The following is a 19,528-nucleotide window of genomic DNA, read 5'->3' on the forward strand; positions in this document are numbered from 1 at the left end:
TGCGGCTTAAACCTGAGCGGTGGCTTGTTAGTGATCCCGAGGAGAAATTCTTTTCCTTCGGAGATCACGAATCCACTCCCTAGACGGATTCTACGGCAACAAGGTCATGTATGTGTTCTAGGCATGTCGCATGGTCTGCCAGGCCCAGGTCCCTGCACTGCCCAACCCACAGCCCCAGAAGAGATGGCCAAGTTCAGGCCCGTGGGACTCCAGGCTCCTCCCACTCTCCTGTTCCCCAGCAAGCTGATTGACCACGGAAAGCTGTCAGTCATTTTCTAGGCTGAGTGGAGATCGCTGCTGGCTGAGATTAAAAAAGAGATGGGCTTGATTGGCGCGAGGGCCCCCGACATCACCGCGACGGCCGCCAGGCTGCTGTTCTTCGCGCCCACCCGCCGCGCTTCGCCGCCAGAAGAGCTGGAATCCCCAGCCTCGGATGCCTTCATGTCGCCCGAAGAGGAGCTGGACGGGTGCGAGCTGGACGGGTGCGAGCCGGACCCTCTCGGAAAGCGGCGGGCCGTCCTGCCTCTGCTGGGGTTGGTCCGGGAGGCCAGTAGCAGCCCCGGCACGGACGGCTCCATCCCCTCGACGCTGCCCCCAGCAGAGGAGGAGGAGGACCAGTCCCTGGAGATTCTCTCTCAGTACCTCCGCGAGCAGGCAACCGGCTCCAAGGACGCGAAGCCGCTGGGCGGGTCTGGGGACCGCCAGCCGGAAAGCGTTGGAGACCCTGCGACGGGTCGGCGGCAACGGGGTGCAGCACAACTACGGGACGGCCTTCCAAGGCATGCTTAGGAAACTGGGCATCAAAAACGAAGACGACGTCAAATCTTTACCTCGAGCAATGGTCCATGTTTTCAGTGATGGAGTAACAAACCGGGGCAGGATTGTGACACCTATTTCTTTTGGTGCCTTTGTGGCCAAACACTTGAAGAGTGTAAACCAAGGAAGCCGCATCGAACCATTAGCAGAAAGCATCACAGATGTTTTCCTAAGGACAGAACGAGACTGGCTGGTCAAGCAAAGAGGCTGGGATGGGTTTGTGGGCTTCTTCCATGTAGAGGACCTAGAAGGCGGCATCAGAAATGTGCTGCAGGCTTTTGTAGGTGTTGCTGGAGTAGGAACTGGTTTGGCATCTCTAATCAGATAGCCTTTTAAGTGCAATACTTGACTGTTAACCAACTCCAGCCACCAAACCCACACACGCCTGCTCTGAGGTCAAATGTTTGTATGAAGTTGGACTTCAAGTTCTGCAGGCCATAACCTCCCAGAGTTCTGCTCTAGCAACGGAGAAAAGCAAGTGACGGGGGCTTATGGCTAACAGGAATAAATACATGGGAAAAGTAGTTGCCCTTGAAGAGTCACTGTCGGAAAGAAGTGAAAGAAGTGGAGTTCCTTTTCAGCAACAGGCAAACTTTGGGAGGCCATGGAGAAGGACTTTTGGATTTAGTGAAGATGGTAGGTGAAGAGACTTTAATTACCTTGCCTAGAACAGGAAAGTGGCCAGTAGCCAGGCTAGTCATGTAGTTCATTAAATATGCCCACTGAATTGATTAACTTCTATAGTGTTAAAATAGAAGCACTAACAACGCCAGTGGCATGTGTATAATGATAGCTACAAGTAATAGAACTATGACTAGAAGCCTCAGTACTGTATAACAGAGTGTGAAAGGAAGCTTTTCCCTCTATAATTAGCTTTCCCAGGTGTGCTTCTTGAATAGCAAGTCCAAGTGCTCAAGATGTTTATACCTGTCCTACTTTGGCTTGTTTGATTAGCCTAGTGTTGTGGCCAAGAATACTTGACCTAAGGCCACATTACAAATTTGGAATATTCTGTTTTTAAGACAAAAACTTGTATTTGTCTGTGAAATTGTATATTTACAGAAAATTATTCAAATGTAAAGTGAGAAGTCAAATTTCATACCCTTTTGACATATACAATTTTCTGTAGTTAGGAACCTGTTTCTTACAGCTTTTCTATTCTAAACTTTGTTCTAGTCAGTTCTAGATTGTATACAGAACCAACCTACATAATTGTATACAACCTGGTTGTAGTACAGTGATTCTGATTTGTAACTACGAAGGCTTTAGTTTTCCTATCTGATTTTGGTTGAGTATTTCTGAAATAGCTGTTTGGTTTTTTTGTTTTTGTTTTTTTAAACCTGTGACTGAGAAATTGAGGAATCAAAATTAATCCTTTTACTTTGTTACATGTGGGTTTTCAATAATTGAGTCAAGGTTTTAAGGTTTTATTTTGGGGGGGTGGGGCACAAGGGCTGATGACTTGCAAATAATGGGCTCTGATTGGGCAACTACTTGAGTTTCTCCCATGTGACCTAATTTAACTGGTAAAATTTAAACTGAGTTCCTGAGCTCCTCTTCAAAGCTTTTGCTAAAAGATTTTCAGCTGTTCCAAATGGGACTTATTAGGAGTATGTATAAAAAAGATCACCGCAGGTGGATTGTAGACATTTGAGCCCTTGTTCATTTAATAAATTGTACAGTAACGGCTTGAAAAAGCCGGCTATAGTCTAACCATGGTGCTATTACTAGGCTTGCTTGTTAAACACAGGTCTACACCTAGTATGTTAATAAAACAAATACTTATTTCACTTCTATTAATGATTCTCAGACTTCGTTTCAAATTTTTGCATTGACATCCCTATGCGTTTCAGGCTTGATGTTTTATTGAACTTACTGTTTCTTTCCTAGCCTTCCTTGAAAGATTTGCTGCTTGTTCGGCCCCCTCTACAGATCTTTATAGTTCCTACAAATGTACCTTGCCATCCCTGAACTCTTGCTAGCCCTTTTAGTCTTTGGCGCTAAGAACCTAAGTGACTGCCCAAGGAGTCCACGGACCTTCATCCGTCTGGAATTTTATCCTTAGGAGGTGGCAGTACAATGGGTACTGACAGTAATATAGTCATGAGGTGAGAAGAGTCCCTTTTCCTTGGACTAGTATCTTATTGGTTGTTACTTAATCTTATCTTTGGGGAGAAATTTTCAAAAGTCCCCTTAGGGATTTTCAGAGGAGGGAACAACATCTTAGGTGACTTTCTCTAGGTTCCTTTGCATTTGAATATGCTTACTTAAAATTATAGAAATTGATGGGCTTAGAGTTATACTGATAAATTGATAAACCTCAGAGTTATATAAAAGCCACTAGTAAACTGAAGAAAACTTCTAATGTGGAACCAGGGTCATTTTGAAAGCTTCAGCCTCTGAACACGACCTTTAGTATGTGGACTCCAGACAAAAATAGGCATGAAATGACTAAGAATGTAATAAGGGAACAATTGCCCTGCCTGCCCATCTCTAAGCTTTAAGGTCATTTAGCTAGAGCTATTTTTATCTGTGTATTTATCAATCTTGATCATAAACCACTTATTTATATCATGTCTATCTCTAAGGACCTGAAAGCACTTTATGTAGTTAATTAATCTTAAGATCTAGTTAAGGTGACTAAAGGGCCTGTTTCCCCATAGCCAGTTGTGGAAATAAGCACAGAGATGTAGAATGATGGAGTTTAGGAGCCCCACTTCCCGGTTTACTAGGTGTGACTGCTGAATGTAGTTGAGGATCTTAAATGGATATTTTGGTTCAGAGGCTGTGAGGGCTTAGGGAGCCCAAGTGCTTTGGGACAGGGTGGGTGATTCTGTAGGGAGAAGAGGCACATGTTTTAAGTGCTAACTTGCTGCATAGTTCAGGCAAATCCTCCAAAATGGAAAGGGAGGGGCTGCTTAGAAAGATGGCTCCCTCAGCAGCTTCCGTCTGTTTAATGCTTCTCTCAGGGAAAAACCTGCAGTCCTCTAGTGTCATCTGTGTACATTCTGTTGGGGGTGAACACCTTGGTTCTGGTTAAAACAGTTAATGCTGTTTACGGCTGTGCCAGGAAGGGTTAGGACCAACTACAGACTAATGTGGGCTGTAGAATGTAGTGTGTTTCCCTGACTTCCTGTTTTTCCTGAGAAGAAAATAATAAATCTTTTATTCAAATGCAAAAAAAAAAAAAAAAAGATGGGCTTCACACCCACTAGGATGATAGTAATTTAAAAAAAAAATTTTTTTTTAAATGGAGAATAACAAGTGTTGGCAAGGGTGCAGCAACATTGGAACACTTGTATGTAGCTGGTGGGAATGTAAAATGGTGCGGCTGCTGTGGAAAGCAGTTTGGCAGTTCCCCAATAAGTCAAACATAGAATTATCCTATGACCTGGCAATTCCACTCCTGGTATGTACTCAAAAGAACTGAGAATAAGTGTTCAAGAAAAAAAAACCTGTACATGAAAATTCATAGCAGCACTATTCATAGTAGCCAAAAGATGGAAAAATCCTAAATGTTCATCAAATGACAAATAAATAAAACGTCGCATATCCATACAATGGAATATTATTCAGCCATGGAAAGGAATGACGCACTGACACGTGCTACAGCATGAATGACCCTTGAGAACATGATACTAAGTCAGTCACAAAAGGCCACATATTGTATTATCCCACTAATGTGCGATGACCAGAGTCGGCAGATGCACAGAGACAGAAAGCAGACTAGTGGTTGCCGGGGCTGGGGGGAGGGGAAGAGTGGGTACCGGGTTTCCATTTGGGTTGATGAAAAGTTGGCAGATTAGACAGTGGTCATGGTGGCACAACACTGTGAACACACTTCATGCCACTGAACTGTACACTTTAAAATGGTTAAAATAGTGATACAAATGGACTTGTTTGCGACACAGAAGCAGACTCGCAGACTTGGAGAAGGAACTTGCGGTTGCTGGGGGGAGAGGTGGGGGCAAGGGATGGATTGGGGGTTTGGGATTGAGGGGTACACACTGCTATATTTAGTGTGGATAACCAACAGGCAGGGATCGGGGGGACCTGTTGTCTGTATAGCACAGGGAACTCTGCTTGATACCCTGTAGCAACCCAAATGGTAAAAGAATTTGAAAAAGAATAGATATGTGTATCTGTATAACTGAATCACTCTGCTGTACACCTGAAACTAATACACTGTTAATCAATTATACCCCAATATAAAATAAAAATAAAAAAAAAAGAAAAGCTAAGGCCATAGGTCCAAAAATTGGTTAAAATAGTCAATTTCATGTGATGTATATTTTATAACAATAAAAATATAAAGATAGGCTGATGTATGTGATTCTCCCTCTGTCTCTCACAGAAATTGTCACTGGAGAACTGCCAAGAAAATGTGGAAGTTGGAGCAGAGGCTAAAAGATCTTGAGGAAGATCAGGCCCAGAAATCCTGGATCAGCTGCCGTGATGAGGACGCAGGGACCAGGATAAACAGAGACAAGACAGAGGGGAGAGGGCAGGCAGCTGGGTGCTCAGCAGAGCACCTGGAATGACCTATGAGCTCCAGCTGCTGTGGGAACTCACCCCAGCTTACAACTTGGGGGAACCGAGGCTCGGAAAGGCGAGCCCACCCATGCGGCCCGTGACATGGGGCAAGAATCAAACTCGGGCCTTTAACCGCTGCTCCATACTGCACCCCAGGTTGGGTCAATATCCTCCCCAAGTCATTCCCTGAGCTGGAGGAGGAAGAGAACGAGACCCACCGGCTCAGAGAACCAGATCTGCTCAGAAAAGAGGCACTGCAGGCAGCCCGATGCAAAGGGACTTTCTTTGCGCAGAGAAGTTGTTTGCAGAGAATTTCCTGGCCTGCATGCCCCAGCCCATCCCCTTCTGGGGGCTGAACTTGTCTTGGTGCCATTCTCAGTCATTCTGGCCAGATGAGGTCACTGAGTCAGTTCCCAGGGAGGGGCAGGTCTGGGAAATGCCTGAGCAGCCCTGCATGGAAGGCACCCTCTCCAACCTCCATCAAGTACCAGGAATGAGCAGAGAACAGGGATTTAGTTTTCTGTGGCTTCCTTGCCTTCATCTGCCATCTAGCTGACCTCCATCCCCCTCCCCAGGCTTCTTGGAGACCAAACAGCCCACATGTGCACAAAGCCTTGCCGTTCCCAACTGCCATTTGGTTTCTCACTACAAGTGTGACATGGGCCACAGAGAAGGTCAAGATGGGCTCTGGGCCAAGGGTCCTACATATCCTACTTGGCCTCAGGGTGGCATCTGAGGTTTCTTCCCTCTGCTATTCCAGATTCCCTCCACCGAACCTACTTTGTCCGACATAAACCGCTGCCCACATGGGCTTTGGCGCTAGAGAGGACTACTCAGGCTCCGTCGCACCCCTACCGCACCTGCCCCACATGGCATGACTCAGTACACTTCCCAAGCTCATTCCAGGTGGCTTTCTAGAACCAAGAAAGGCAACTTGGTTGTCAGCTTGATTGTCACTGGCAACCAAGAGCATCCTGCTGGATAGGACCCGAGGAAATTCCCCCAACATCAGACCTGCCCTTCATCCCACCCTCCTCGTTTCAGGAAGTGGTGCCGTCACCCATTGGTAAAGTCAGACACCTACGAGGTCCCTCATCCCCCCACTGCAGATCAGTCTCCATGCCCAGTTGGTTTTAGTTCCTACCTCTTGAACTTGTCCCTTTCTCTCCAGCTTAGCTCAGGCCTCACCATCTCTTGCCTTTTGCATTTTCCTTAGTAGCTTCTCAGTTGACTTCTGTACCCTCAGTGTCTTTCCTTCCAAATTCTGCTTCTTCCCCAGTCCACCCTCCAGTAGTAAGTAAAACCAGAGGGATTTTCCTGAAACCCAAATTTCATGCCCTGCCCCCACATCAACAGCATTCATTGTTTATGTGCTAAAGTCCAGACTTTGGCCTCGAATTCAAGGCTCTGCCCAGCCTGGGCGCCACTTATCCTACCGCCCCAGCAGAAGCACCGCCCACCCCAACCACATACGATTCGAGAATGTACTGAGCTCTCTCATCCTCACCCCTCGCTCATGCTGGTCCCTCCGTGGGACACCCTCCACCCTCCTCTGTTTGGCCACCTCCATGACCCCTGCCCTCACATGTCCCCAGCTCTGTCACTCGCCCTCCTTGGGGCTCCTACATAGACCCCTGTGCATACCCTCTGCAGTCACATGTCCATGACCCTCAGTTTACTTGTCTGTCTCTGTAGCATCTGTCTCATCTGTTATTGTGTGCCTGGCTCCCAGCACAGGGCCTGCCACAGAATAAGGGCTCATTAAGGAATCAGTAAATAAGTTAATAAAAAATGATCAGTGAGTCTGAGCTCAAAGCTCTCGACTCTCAGGCAAGGAAAGTGGAAGCTTTTCCTCCCGCCCCTCCTTCCCTCCAAAGCTGTGATTTGGACCATTGTGGCTCCTCTCTGCACCAATTCGGCTCAGCAGAACCTCCAGCGACACTTTGAATTCCTGTAAATGACTTCCCTGCTATGACTTGTAAGCTGGGTTGCCAAGCAACGAGAGGGGATTCGGTACTTATCAAAGGGCCTCATCTGCACATCATGCACTCCGAAGGTATCCTAGCACAGGTCGGGGGCGGGCAGAACCCCACTCCTTCAGCCCGTCTGCCCTGCTGGGCACCCCGGCCGCAGCCTCATCCCTGGCCCTGAAAGGAGCTGGCCACGTTGGGGGCACCTGAGACAGTCTCTTTCTGCGCTGCTATGCTGACCGGCTCACGCTGGGGGTCAGGAGAGGAAGGGGAGCTCATGAGCTGTGACCTGGTGCAGACCCAGAGACCACACGTTTTCAAACCGGGAAGCTTGTGGTTTACAGCCCAGAACTGGCACTTAGCCACGTGCCTTGGGGCTGCGCTTCTCCTCACTGGGTCTGGTTTGATCATTTGGTCAGTGTAGAGAGTAAGACCACGCGCCAGGGCCGAGGGAGGATTAGATGAGGTGACATGAATCCCGCGGTGACACCTGGCACCAAGCAGCGGCTATTGTTTGTAATCCTGCTGTCGCCACCCTGAGGAGTGGAAACCACAACCTGGGTGGTCAGGACGTACGCGAGAGCCCCTACTTGTGCCTAGCTCCGAGGTACTAGAAGGAAACAAAAGAAATAAAAGCCACCATCGTGGCGCTTTGGGAAAGCCCTGTCACCCACCCCAGATGTCACAGCCCACACGGCAGATGGGTAGATGGCTGCCTAGTCTGCAAGTTCCTCCGGCCCAGGAGCAAAGGGGGAGGTGGCGAGTGGGGAGAGATGCGAGGCCAAGAGGGAAGGCCATTTCTGTGGGTTGGATGGGGCCAGGGCGCAGAGTCCTGTGGTATTTATTTGCCGATCGACTAGCCTTAAAAGCAAAGGAAATCCATGCATTGTGCAGAACCTGATCTTAACCTTTCAGAGTCCTGCAATTTAAAGGCATCTGAGAGAGGTCTGAGTGTGGTGCAGGGTGGGGGCCCTAGGGTTTCTAGAGTCTCCGAATCATACACGGAGAGAGCTGCCTGCCTCACCCAAGCGGTGAGAATCCAGGGGGAGCTCACTGGATGCTCATCTCAGCTTGGTCCCTCTGGCACCATCCCATCTCAGTGGCAGCTTCTGGCCCCTGCTGCCTGCTTCACTGCCCTCTGCTACGGTCAAGGCCCAGGTTACACTACAGACAGGCTGTGTCTCTTCAAGGACATCTTCCTGGATGTCCGAAGACCGCACGGTGCCTCCTTTACAGCAGGAAGCACACGTTCCTATCTCGATCTTGTGACCTGAGCACACAAGCCACGTCTGGTCCACGTTTGGTCTGCAGCCTCCGCACAGGATGGGAACAGAGCAAGTGTCTACTACAACAGGTGAGAGGTGGAAGGAATGCAATCTTTTTCTCTGCTTTCTCCACTGCTAATGCATTTATTATTTCTGCCCCTACCTGCCCTCTGATTTCATTCCATTTTCTTCTTCTATCTTGCACAGCTTTTAAATACCTCTTGTGTCCTATTGGGATTAAAAACTAAGAGAAGCCCTGCACAGCTAACCTGCCTCGTCTTAAGAAAGGGTGATGGAGCCGGAGCCCAGGATTTTCAGGGCAGAGCTGAAGCCAGGCTGAAGTTTCACGGGATGCTCTAGTCTGCCTCCCAGGCAAAGTTCTACCTTCTGCCTCCATCTCTCGCTCTGTCTCTGGGGATGGCTGGCAGCTGACTGTGGTTCTGGTCCATTGCTCCCATAATTACCTCCAAATGTTATTTTCACGAAGCCATATTCTCCTCCACACTGCTGTGACTCCCAGCCGTCCCCACCACGTGCCCCATTAGTTTCAAACCTGGAGCTGGTGTATGTAAAGGGCACTGCGGCCCAGCTCATAGCCCTGCATATGAATTAGGACAGGGCTGCTCTGAAGAGAGAGGGCAGGAACAGATGCTTACCGAATACCTACAAGGTGTCTTGAACTTGCCAATGGTATGCTCTTGGCAATGACCTGTGGGGTTGACACTGCATTTATAATCCCTGGTTTAAAGACTGAGGAAGCTGAGGTTCTGAGAGGAGGTGTGACTTGCCACAGCCATACAGGCAGTCCACGGCAGAATGTGGGCTCACACCAGGGCTGTCTGCTCCCGAGTCTGTGTTCCATCCCCTGCTCACAGCTCCTCCCACATTCTGTTCAGAAATGCCACACGTGACCCGGGATCACCTCTTGAGAAAGGCGCATGTGTAAAAAGTCCTAGGGGACAGAGGCCCTTTCTTGTCCAGGAAGCTCTGTCCCCTCTCTCTGTCCCCACAGAGCCTGTAGCTGGCAGTCTGACCCCACAATCTAACTCTGGGCTGGCCCCAGTTCGGTTTCCTGGTAAAATTTCATGTCACTAAATGTAGAGGTGTGCGCCCATTGCCAAGTTCATGGCAGGCCTAATTCAATAAACATGCACTTCTTTGTTTACTTGGGCAGTAAGAAGGAAGGTTGAGCGCTCACCGTGTGCCAGGCACCATGCTCAGCACTGAGGCTCACAACAGGCTTCTGATTTAAGCCCCAATATGAAGCCCATTTTGTAGATGAGAAAAACAAGCTCAAAGAGGCTGGCTGACTTGTCCAAGGCACAAAGATGGTAAGTGGTGGAGCTCAAATTCAAAACTAAGTCTGTCTAATTCCAGCCCGGTTCCGAAGCTCAGTATTTCCAAATATTAATTGGCTATCTGCTGGCTTCGTGCCAGGCACCGTGCTACTCAGTTTGTACTAGCTCTCTCATTGAATCAGCACTGTGGCCCTGGATTACCTGTTATTAAATCACATTTATAGAAAACTGAGGTTCCAGGCATCAGGCTGATTTGCCCAGGGTTGCGCAGCTAAAGGATGGTGGAACGGAGATTTGCATCAGGCCCTTTTGGTTCCAGAGCTTAAACTGTAACCATTTGCTGTCCTACCCTTGCAAATAGTACATGCCTACTGAATACAGGGCACTGAGCTATGCTCTTGGCAGGTAGCAATCAACAAGACATGCTCCAGGGGAGGATGCCAAGGAAGTCCTCAGTTGCAGTGCAGTGTGAGAAGGGTGGTCTGAGGTGTCTGTCCAGGGTGGGGGAGGTGGGGAGGAGGTGCGCATGGGTGCACAGGGGCTAAAATGGCTCCCAAGAGTAGAGGAAGCTTCATCTGGATCTCAAAGGACAAGCAGGATTTGGGTGGGAAAAGAAAAAAGGAATAAGGGAATTCCAGGCAGAGGGAACAGCCGAATAGAGCAGGATGTTCTCCGGGAAATGCAGGTCATTCCATGTGGCATTGGCCAAGGGTTCCAGGTGGTGAGCAACTTAAGGTGAAGCTGGAGAGGCAGACCAAGGCCAGGTTGAGTAAAGTATGAGGTTATGAGCGGCAGTGCAACTTTATGGCCAATTAATCTATGACAAAGGAGGCATGAATACACAATGGAAAGGCAGTCTCTTCAATAAGTAGTGCTGAGAAAATCGGATAGCTATATGAAAAGAATGAAATTAGAACACTTCCTCACACCATATAAAAAAATAAACTCCAAATGGATTAAAGACCTAAATGTAAAGAGCTGTATGGTTTTGGGACCCTCCAAGTCCATCCATGTTGTTGCAAATGGCAGAATTTCATTCTTTTTTTATGGCTGAATAATATTCCATTGTATGAACATACCACATCTTCTTTATCCACTCATCTATGGTTTCCATGTTTGTCCTTATTGAAATACCTCATCGAGGTCAGTGCTGGAGGAAGGAGGAAGAGAAGGAGAAGATATTCAGGTGAAACTCACATGCTTGGTCTTGGGTTCTCCAGTTTCTTCTCCTTCCCCCATTCCCAGTGTTCTAACTTCTTACTCCCCACTCCCAGAGCCATCACATGCTTGTGTCCACCCCATAGTCCTGAGCATCCCCAAATCTTAGGTTGGGAAGGCACCTCTGCATTCCTTTTGGCTGTTGCCTCCTCTTCCACCTCTTCTGTGACCAGAAATATTCTACTTGATTGCCTCCAATGATGGGGGACTCATTACACGAGATAAAGGACCTGTAACTCTGACGAGTTGGGCAGTGGTAGGACATTAGTTGCCCTGATCTCATTTGAGATATGGGAAAACTAAAAAGTTGCCACCATTAGATTGCACAGGATTTCTGGGGGAGGAAAGGCCCACTTAGCTGTGTCTGGGTGAGAGGCCACAGGTCAAAGATGAGTGCATTGTATCCTGCAATGACTTTGCTCCCCAGAGTAACCATAATAGCATTTATTGGGCACTGACCATAAGCCTGGTGTTGTGTACAAGCTCACTTTGATTGCTGCTTCCACTTTTACCCACAGACCGATGTCAAAGTTTGGAGGCGACATTTGCTAGAGGAAGGAGGAGTGAGTTGGTTCTGCCTGGCTCCTGCTCTAGCACTCCTCGCAGCCTCTGGTTCTGGCTGAGGCAGTGTCAGTGGACCTCAACTCCAGGGCAGCCTGTAGGTCTACGCAGGCCTATGGGATCTAGAAACAGCCTTACTTATGGTCCAGGGCCCCAGCCTTGCGTTCTCTTCCTTCCCTTCCCTCCCACCCCACCCCCTGCACACACACAGGCAGGGGTACAGAAGGGAGCACTTTAGATGTGGTTCAGGGCCCGTCTGCACTCTCATTGTCCCGTTTCAGCTTTGGCATCTGAGATGGCAGGAAGCCTCTTCCCCTCCGGGCTTCAGTTGACTTCTGTCCCCTGGTCCCATGCAGAGCAGGACAGAGCCCTGTTCCTGCAGAGGGTCCTGGAGAGGTGTGAAAGGGCCCCCTTGGGCATCTCCCAAGCCTCCCTTCTCTGCGCAAGACCAAGATCTCCTCTTCTGCAACCTTGGAGCCTCTGATCTGTGGGTATCCTTGGTAACGGGCGGCGCTTAGGCGGCAGCAGACAGGTGCCCTGCCCTGGCTCTGAGTGTGTATAGCTGTAGTCAGACAAGCTCACCTGATCCCAGGGCACAAGTGTTTGTACGGGTTCCTAAAGCTGAAATAACATCTCCATCTCCCACTTGTAAAATCTCAAGGGTGTCCGTTCATCTCTCTTGCTCCTTTGACCCTCATAAAACCCTGTGAGAAAGGCCAAGTAGGTATTTTTGTCTCCACCTTACAGAGAGGTATTTTTGTCCCCATTTTACAGATTAAAAAAGGAGGCTTGGAGAAGTGAAGTGACTTGCTTCCCAAGAGCTAGAGTAAGAAATCAAAGTCAGGTCCACCCGAGTCCAGGTTCTCTGCTGCTTCTATTCATTGTTTCTGTGGGTTTGCTTTGATATCACAGGGCTAGGTAACTTGTCTGGGGTCCCATGGCTGAAAGATGGTAGCGACAGGATTGAAACCTAGAGACCATGGCCAGATGTCCGGAGCAGGACGTGTGGAATTGCGTGACCCTTCTCAGCCCCTCTCTGGCTGGCCGTCTCCTCGTCTGCAGGTCCCTGCTGGTCTGGGATCCCGCTGGTGATCTATGGGGCAGGGGGTGGGCTGGCATCTCCTTCCTTCTCCCAGCTTCCCTGGCTGCCAGAGAGGCAGGTGGCTTCCCCTCATCTCCCATTCAAAGGGTGTCGGGCTTGCAGAAGGCAGATGAATGAGCTCTTCAGCCAGGGAAGATTTTGTTGCTAAAATACACGGTCTGATTACGAGTGATTGAGGGGCTGGAGGGAGACACTGTAGTTGGCTGTGATTTGTTCGGGTTCTAAGTAGTTCTAAACAAGTCACCGGGAGGCGGGTGCGCGGGCTACAGTTCAGCGCTGCAGGCCTTTGGCCGTGACACATTTCTGTGGACGCCAGGGCCGTTTCTGACAATTCTGGACAGGGTTTTCAAACAGGTTTTCAAATCAGATTCGGTTACATTTATCTTGTCTCCTTTCCATTTGGCATGAAAGCGTCCCCATCTTTTTTCTCTCGCTCTCTTTTCTTTCTTCCTTTCATGCATATATATTTTATTTTATTATTTTTTGTCCTCTCCGGCATCAGAAGTGAGCCGCAAATTAAGTGAAGGTGGCTTGGGAAACGGAAACCATCCTGGTGTGGCATGATGATGTTACCAGTGGCCCGAGATTCGTGGTGGCACTGCCTCCTGTGTCTGTCTGACAAGGAGAATCTGCTTGAGGGAATTCATCCTGTCAGGATTGAAGGCAGTAATTCGGGCCAGTGATTCATGACCCCCTTATGGGCCCATGAATAAATTCATCTTCCAGATTTATCTCATTTCCAACATCCATGATCTTCCGTTCCAGCGGGAGGTGGCGGAGGGGGTGCGATGGGCGGGGGACAAGGCTCTCTGCAAACAGAGATGAAGGGGGACCCTGGCGGCTCCCCCGCGTGATGGGAAGTGTGGCTCAGTGAAGATGTTTCAGTTAGATGCTTTGCAGGATAACTGACTCAGCCCCGCAAGAGGGCTGGACGGCTCTTCCCTCCCCAGGAGAGGATGACAGAATCAGATCCCCCCATTTGTCACTTCTGCCTTGATTGGAGTCATAGGGCTGCCACAGCTGCAAGTGACTGTTCCGGTCCCGTCCTTTAAACCCAACTGAGCCAGCCACCCACCATTCGTGAACTCTCTGGGGTCCAAATGCTTGTTTAGGGATGATGGCCCTGACCGACCCCAACAGAAGTAGGATAAGCAGCGGTGAGGAGCTCAGACGCTGGAGCCAGGCCAGCAGGGTTCAGACCGTGTCTTTTCACTTTGGCAGCTGCTGCGTGAACGTGAGCATGTCACTTAAATTTTCGTGCCTCAGTTTCCCCATATAACTCACCTATAGCCTGACAATGCAGCTGAAAGGAGCAAATATATATTAAACACAAATGCATATTTAAGGGACTTCCTAGGTGGCGCAGTGGTTAAGAATCTGCCTGCCAATGCAGGGGACACGGGTTCAAGCCCTGCCCCAGGAAGATACCATATGCCACGGAGCAGCTAAGCCTGTGCGCCACAACTATTGAGCCTGTGCTCTAGAGCCCGTGAGCCACAACTATTGAGCCCATGTGCCACAACTACTGAAGCCCACGCACCTAGAGCCCGTGCTCCACAACAAGAGAAGCCACCACAATGAGGAGCCCACACATCACAATGAAGAGTAGCCCCCACTCGCCACAACCAGAGAATGCCTGTGTGCAGCAATGAAGATCCAACACAGCCAATCAAAAAGAAAAAAATCCAATAAATAAATAAATAAACTTATTTAAAAAAATGCATATTTAACACTGAGCACTACCTGGTACACAGCAAGGGCTCAGTCAGTGTCGGCTAACACCTCACACTCTCCCATGCTTTGCCCGCCGCCTTCCCAGAAGCTCTGCCCTTGACTCTGATGTCTGCTTCCAGCCCTGTTGGTTTGGGAACCCTCTGGGCAATCCCTGTTGGCTTTTAGCATCTTCATTTCCGGTATACATTCTGGCCTTGGTCACAGCTCCAGCTCCACTAGAATCCCACCAACTAAGCAGGCCCCAAACTGGAGGGATGTTCGGATAGGATGAGAGCTTTGGGATTGTTGCCCAATGTTTGCAGAGCTGATGCCCAGAGAAAGGAAAGCACTTGCCCAGGGGCTTTCACCAGTGACCCCTGGAGCTGGCACCCCTGGCTCCAAGTCCAGTGCTCTCTCCACTGTCCCATGATGCTTTGGATGGTGTTTTCTTAGCGCTGCCATTTCTCATTTCCTTGACTGTGCCTCAGGCTGGAGTCCTGGTTCATGGACACCTGGAACACGCCTCTGAGTCTCTCAAGTGACACCCCGGTCTGGCCTGGGTCTCAATGGTAGGGTTCCTCAGTTCTTGATCCTAGAGGCAGCTGCAAACTGTGACAAGAACTCCACGTGACAGGTGTGGTCTCACAACCAGTATAGTGGGTGGGCCAGGTGGGTGTGTCACAGGGCATCAGCAGGTGCAGAGAAATGTGTTTTTTGAAACAAATGGACAGGTAAGCCTGCCTGTATGGGGGTGGGGGCTGGGGGAGTCTAAACTTCTAGAACAAGCTGTTTGAATTACTGGCTTTTTCTCGAGTACAAGAGGATACACAGACCTTTCGTATGTACTTTCTTTCTCTGTTTTCAAAGCCATGTTCTCAAAGCCTTGGAGCTTCAGAAACAACTTTTTGGGTCCCTTAATGCTGGAAGGAACCTTGACGAGCTTGGTATTGTACACGGCAGCCCTATCACCCAGGCAGGTGTGGAATGAGCTTGGGTGAAGCCCACCACACTGACACCCCCTCCAGGTCCCCCCAACACGTCTTCCTTAAAGCTAGGAGAGAGCATTGCATGTTACCCGTGCTGTCTATCCCCCTGGCGCAAACTTGCACAATGTGAGGGGATGATGGATCAATTGTAAAGAGCCTGGCTCTTTGGAGTCAGAGCCTTGAGTTCAAATCCAGCCATTTGCTAGCAGTGTGATCTTGGCAAAATTATCCTTCCTCTCTAAGTCTCAGCTTCCCCTTCTGTAAAGTGGGATAAAATACTTATCCTGCAGAGTTCCTATGAAGGTTGCACAAGCTAACACGGGTGCTAGTCCCGTCTCCTCTCCCCTTCTTCCCACACTCTAGAACCTGAGCGCTCCGGCCCTTCGCAGGCAGTACCCCAGAGAGTTAGTCCTGGGGATGGGCAGGGAACCAGCCCTGAGGGGCCTGCAGGGGAGAGACGCAGGAGCCCCTTCCTTCCATCGTCTTGGAGTCTCTACCACAGCCCTTCCAGGCAAAGTGTTCAGTGCAAAGACAACGCCCCCTTGTTCCGTAGATCTCAACCCTACCCTTGGGGGAGGGCTCCTCTTCTGAAATGCTCGGGATGGAGCCCGGGGAACATGAGCCTCATGCAGGGCCCTCTGCTTCTACAGCCAGCGACACTTGCTGTGAGTTATTTTCACACATTCGCCTACTGATGACACAAGGCATGGGCCTCTCAGACACAGATCTCTGACCTGAGGGCTGCCCTCGTGGGCTCTGCCTCAGAGCAGACACACAACTGGGTTGCACCACTGCTTCCCCTTTGCCTGCAGCCCTCCTACACTCCATTCCCTACCCTTGCCTCCATCCTTCATCCTTCCAATCCCCAGTCCCAGCATCTACCACCACCAATGAATACCATCACTCAGGACTCTTGAAGGAAGCCAGGCCTAGGGAGCTGCTTGGCAGGATTTTGGTGGCCTTGAACTGGACTCTCACACATGGACTGGGGGACTTGTCTGAAGAAGGGGTGACCTAGTTGGATTGACCTGATGCTCCCACTCATCCACTTGTACACACAGCACTTCAAACCACATGGCCAAGTGGTACCTGCTACACTCTTCATGAGAAACCCAATGGGAACAATGGCTAATGTTTACCACACGTGGACCTTGTGGCACTGCCTTTCACAGCTCATTGAGGAGGCTTTACGATTGTTATTTACAATTTATAGAGAAGGACACTGTGGTTAGAGCCTGTAACACCCAGCCCCAGAGTGGGAGAGGCGGTCCTTAAACCCTGGTTTTCTGACTATAAAGTACTCTGCTCTTAACCACATAGCTATACCCCTCTCTTGGAAGGGAAAGAGGCAAATACCATCTTTTTCTAAAACCCAAGACAAAGGCTGATCTAGGATGCGCCCCAAGGAGTCCAGCACCCACTGGCTCTGTGCATCCTATATAACCCTGATGGATGTGATTTATTAGGAAGGAGGCACCAACGAAAATAAGGAAAGATAGGAACATTTGTGGAGCTTCTGTGCTTTATGCCATGCTGAGTCCTGTTGAGTATTCAGAGATCCCGGCCCTGCCCATCTCTAGCTGTGTCACGTAGGGGAGCCTTGGGCCCTTCATCTGTAGAATGAGAAGTCCCTTAAATAATGTCAAATGATTCCTCATTGAGCAAGAGTTATCTCCTGACTCAATCTCTTAAGGGTACCCTTGTATTCTGTTATAGAACAGAGGTCCGGAAAGGCTAACTGACTTTTCCAAGCTTACATCCCTTCTGAAACTACAGCCCACTCTCCCTTTTGACAGCAATTGGCTGGGAAGGGAGGCCCTGACACATGTTCCCAAACTCCAGCCCTTTGTGAGGTCCCCAGTGCAGTGACAATCCCTCCATCTCCCTCTGTTTGGGAAATTGACTGAAAGCACTGGGACGAGCGACCCCCAGCAAGGGATGATATCTCTCTGTTTAATGAGGGACCGTGGGAGGGTGGAAAACACACCCGATTTATCTTTGTTGCCTAAATACCTCTTAAATTCTCCCTTGAATACCTCTAATTCAGCAGAATGTGAACAATTATAGCGGGAAGCTATTCATAGGTGGAAGGGCGCTGATGGAATTATTTATCAAAATGGCATTTTAATTACAGTGAGGAATGAGTTTGTTGTCACCGAGATGGAAGGCGGTGGGACCAGGCCTCCACACACACCTCCGGAGTAAATTAAAAATGCTGCCCTCTCCATGATAACTCCATTAGGTGCCGGAGACGCAGGGAGCAAATGGCAGGTTCTTTCCAACACACATTTCTGGGAGTTGGTGTGCTGCGAGGGGTGGAGGGTCTCCAGGACACATGGGGCCAGTAGGAAGAAGCCAGGTGGATTCAGAAAAGTCTCCTGCTTTCAGGCGGCTCTCCTCCTCCCCACCTCATCGTGGACCAGGCCACTTGCCCACACTATCCGGGTGTCCCCCCCTCTTCTAAGAGAAGAGTTATCTGCATAATAAATTCCAACCACGCAGACGTGTATACAGCAAAGGTTAAGCCACGTGAAGTAAATGAGCCAACTTCCTTAACCTCCATGACTCCTGGGTCCCCTCCTCTGAGGCATCCAGCGTGCACAGGGTCTCCCGAATTGATCCTGAGATAATCTGGACACACACAAGCACATGTGTGGTCTGTGCCGGCTTCAGTTTTCTCCTTTAGTTATTGCTGGGCTGTTTTACCTCCCTAACTAGGAGGAAAGCAAGCAGAAGGCAGAAATTACATTTTGAGCTTCTCTGGCATTCACTGACACCCCACGGCATGGCAGTGTTGTTAGTTTCTACCATTTAGTCAGCACCTGAGACACACCAGGCACCATGCTTAGCACTTGGCAGGGGCGTTAGTCCTGACCTTCCAACAGGCCACAGAGGGTTGAGCTTCTGTCCTCATCTTGTAGATAAGGAAACCTAGATTTGGAATGGCTAAGTCAAGCCTTCCAAGGGAGGCCATGCAGTTTTGGGGTGTACTGGGCCTGCATCTACTCATTCAATCTTTAATAGATTCTTACCTGTGCCCGCCGCTGTGTTAAAGATAACTAAGAAATGGTCTCTGATCTCTAGGCACGCACAGTCTACATGTGGGCGGCACAGGGAGGACCGCACATAAGTCAACATGCTATTCATGGTGTAATAATAGTCGGCTTCATAGAATGTGCTTACTGTTTAGAAAGAGGAAGACTGATGTTTAAATACAAGCCCTGTCACTTTCTAGGTAACACATGGCCTTGGATAAGTCGGTTGGTTTTCTTTCAGGGCTTAGTTTGCTTAAATGTAAAATGGGCATGATAATACCCACCTCATTGGGCTGTCACAAGCATTGGGGGTAATATTTATAAAGAACTGAAAGGACTAGAGTAGGCATTTTTCCAAAAAAGATAACCAAATGGCCAATAAGCACGTGAAAAGACGCTCAACACATCGCTAATCATTAGGGGAATTGCAAATCAAAGCCACAATGAGAAACTACCTCAGGCCCGTTCGGATAATTATTGTCAAAAAACCATAAAATAACAAGTGTTGGTGAGGAGTTGGTGAAATTGGAAGCGTTGTGCACCACTGGTGGGAATGTAAAATGGTCAGCTGCTATGGAAAACGGTATGGCGGTTCCTTGAAATATTAAAAATAGAATTATCAAATGATCCAGCAATTCCACTTCTGGGTATATATGCAAAAGAATTGAAAGTAGGGACTCAAACAGATATTTGTACACCCATGTTCACAGCAGCGTTAGTCACAATAGCCAAATGGTGAAAGCAGCCCAAGTGTCCACTGAGGGATGAATGGATAAACAAAATGTGGTATATACATGCAATGGAATATTAATCAGCCTTTAAAAAGAAGGAAACTCGGACCCATGCTATACCGTGGATGAACCTGGAGGATATGATGCTGAGTGAATAAGCCAGTCACAAAAAGGCAAATACTGTATGATTCCACTTACAGGAGGTCCTTAGAGCAGTGCAGCTCACAGAGACAGAGAGTGGAATGCTGATTTCCTGGAGGTGGGGGGAGGGGGAATGGGGAGTTAGTGTTTAAGGGGTTT

At 49.0% G+C, this 19,528-nt stretch overlaps 1 pseudogene; it reads left to right on the forward strand.

Annotated features, from left to right (window-relative positions):
* Positions 1-318: 318 nt before the first annotated feature.
* Positions 319-1,189, forward strand: LOC130840421 (induced myeloid leukemia cell differentiation protein Mcl-1 homolog; annotated as a pseudogene).
* The last annotated feature ends 18,339 nt before the right edge of the window (positions 1,190-19,528 follow it).

The sequence above is a fragment of the Hippopotamus amphibius genome, chromosome 1 (assembly GCF_030028045.1).
Source record: "Hippopotamus amphibius kiboko isolate mHipAmp2 chromosome 1, mHipAmp2.hap2, whole genome shotgun sequence".
NCBI classification, from domain to species: domain Eukaryota; kingdom Metazoa; phylum Chordata; class Mammalia; order Artiodactyla; family Hippopotamidae; genus Hippopotamus; species Hippopotamus amphibius.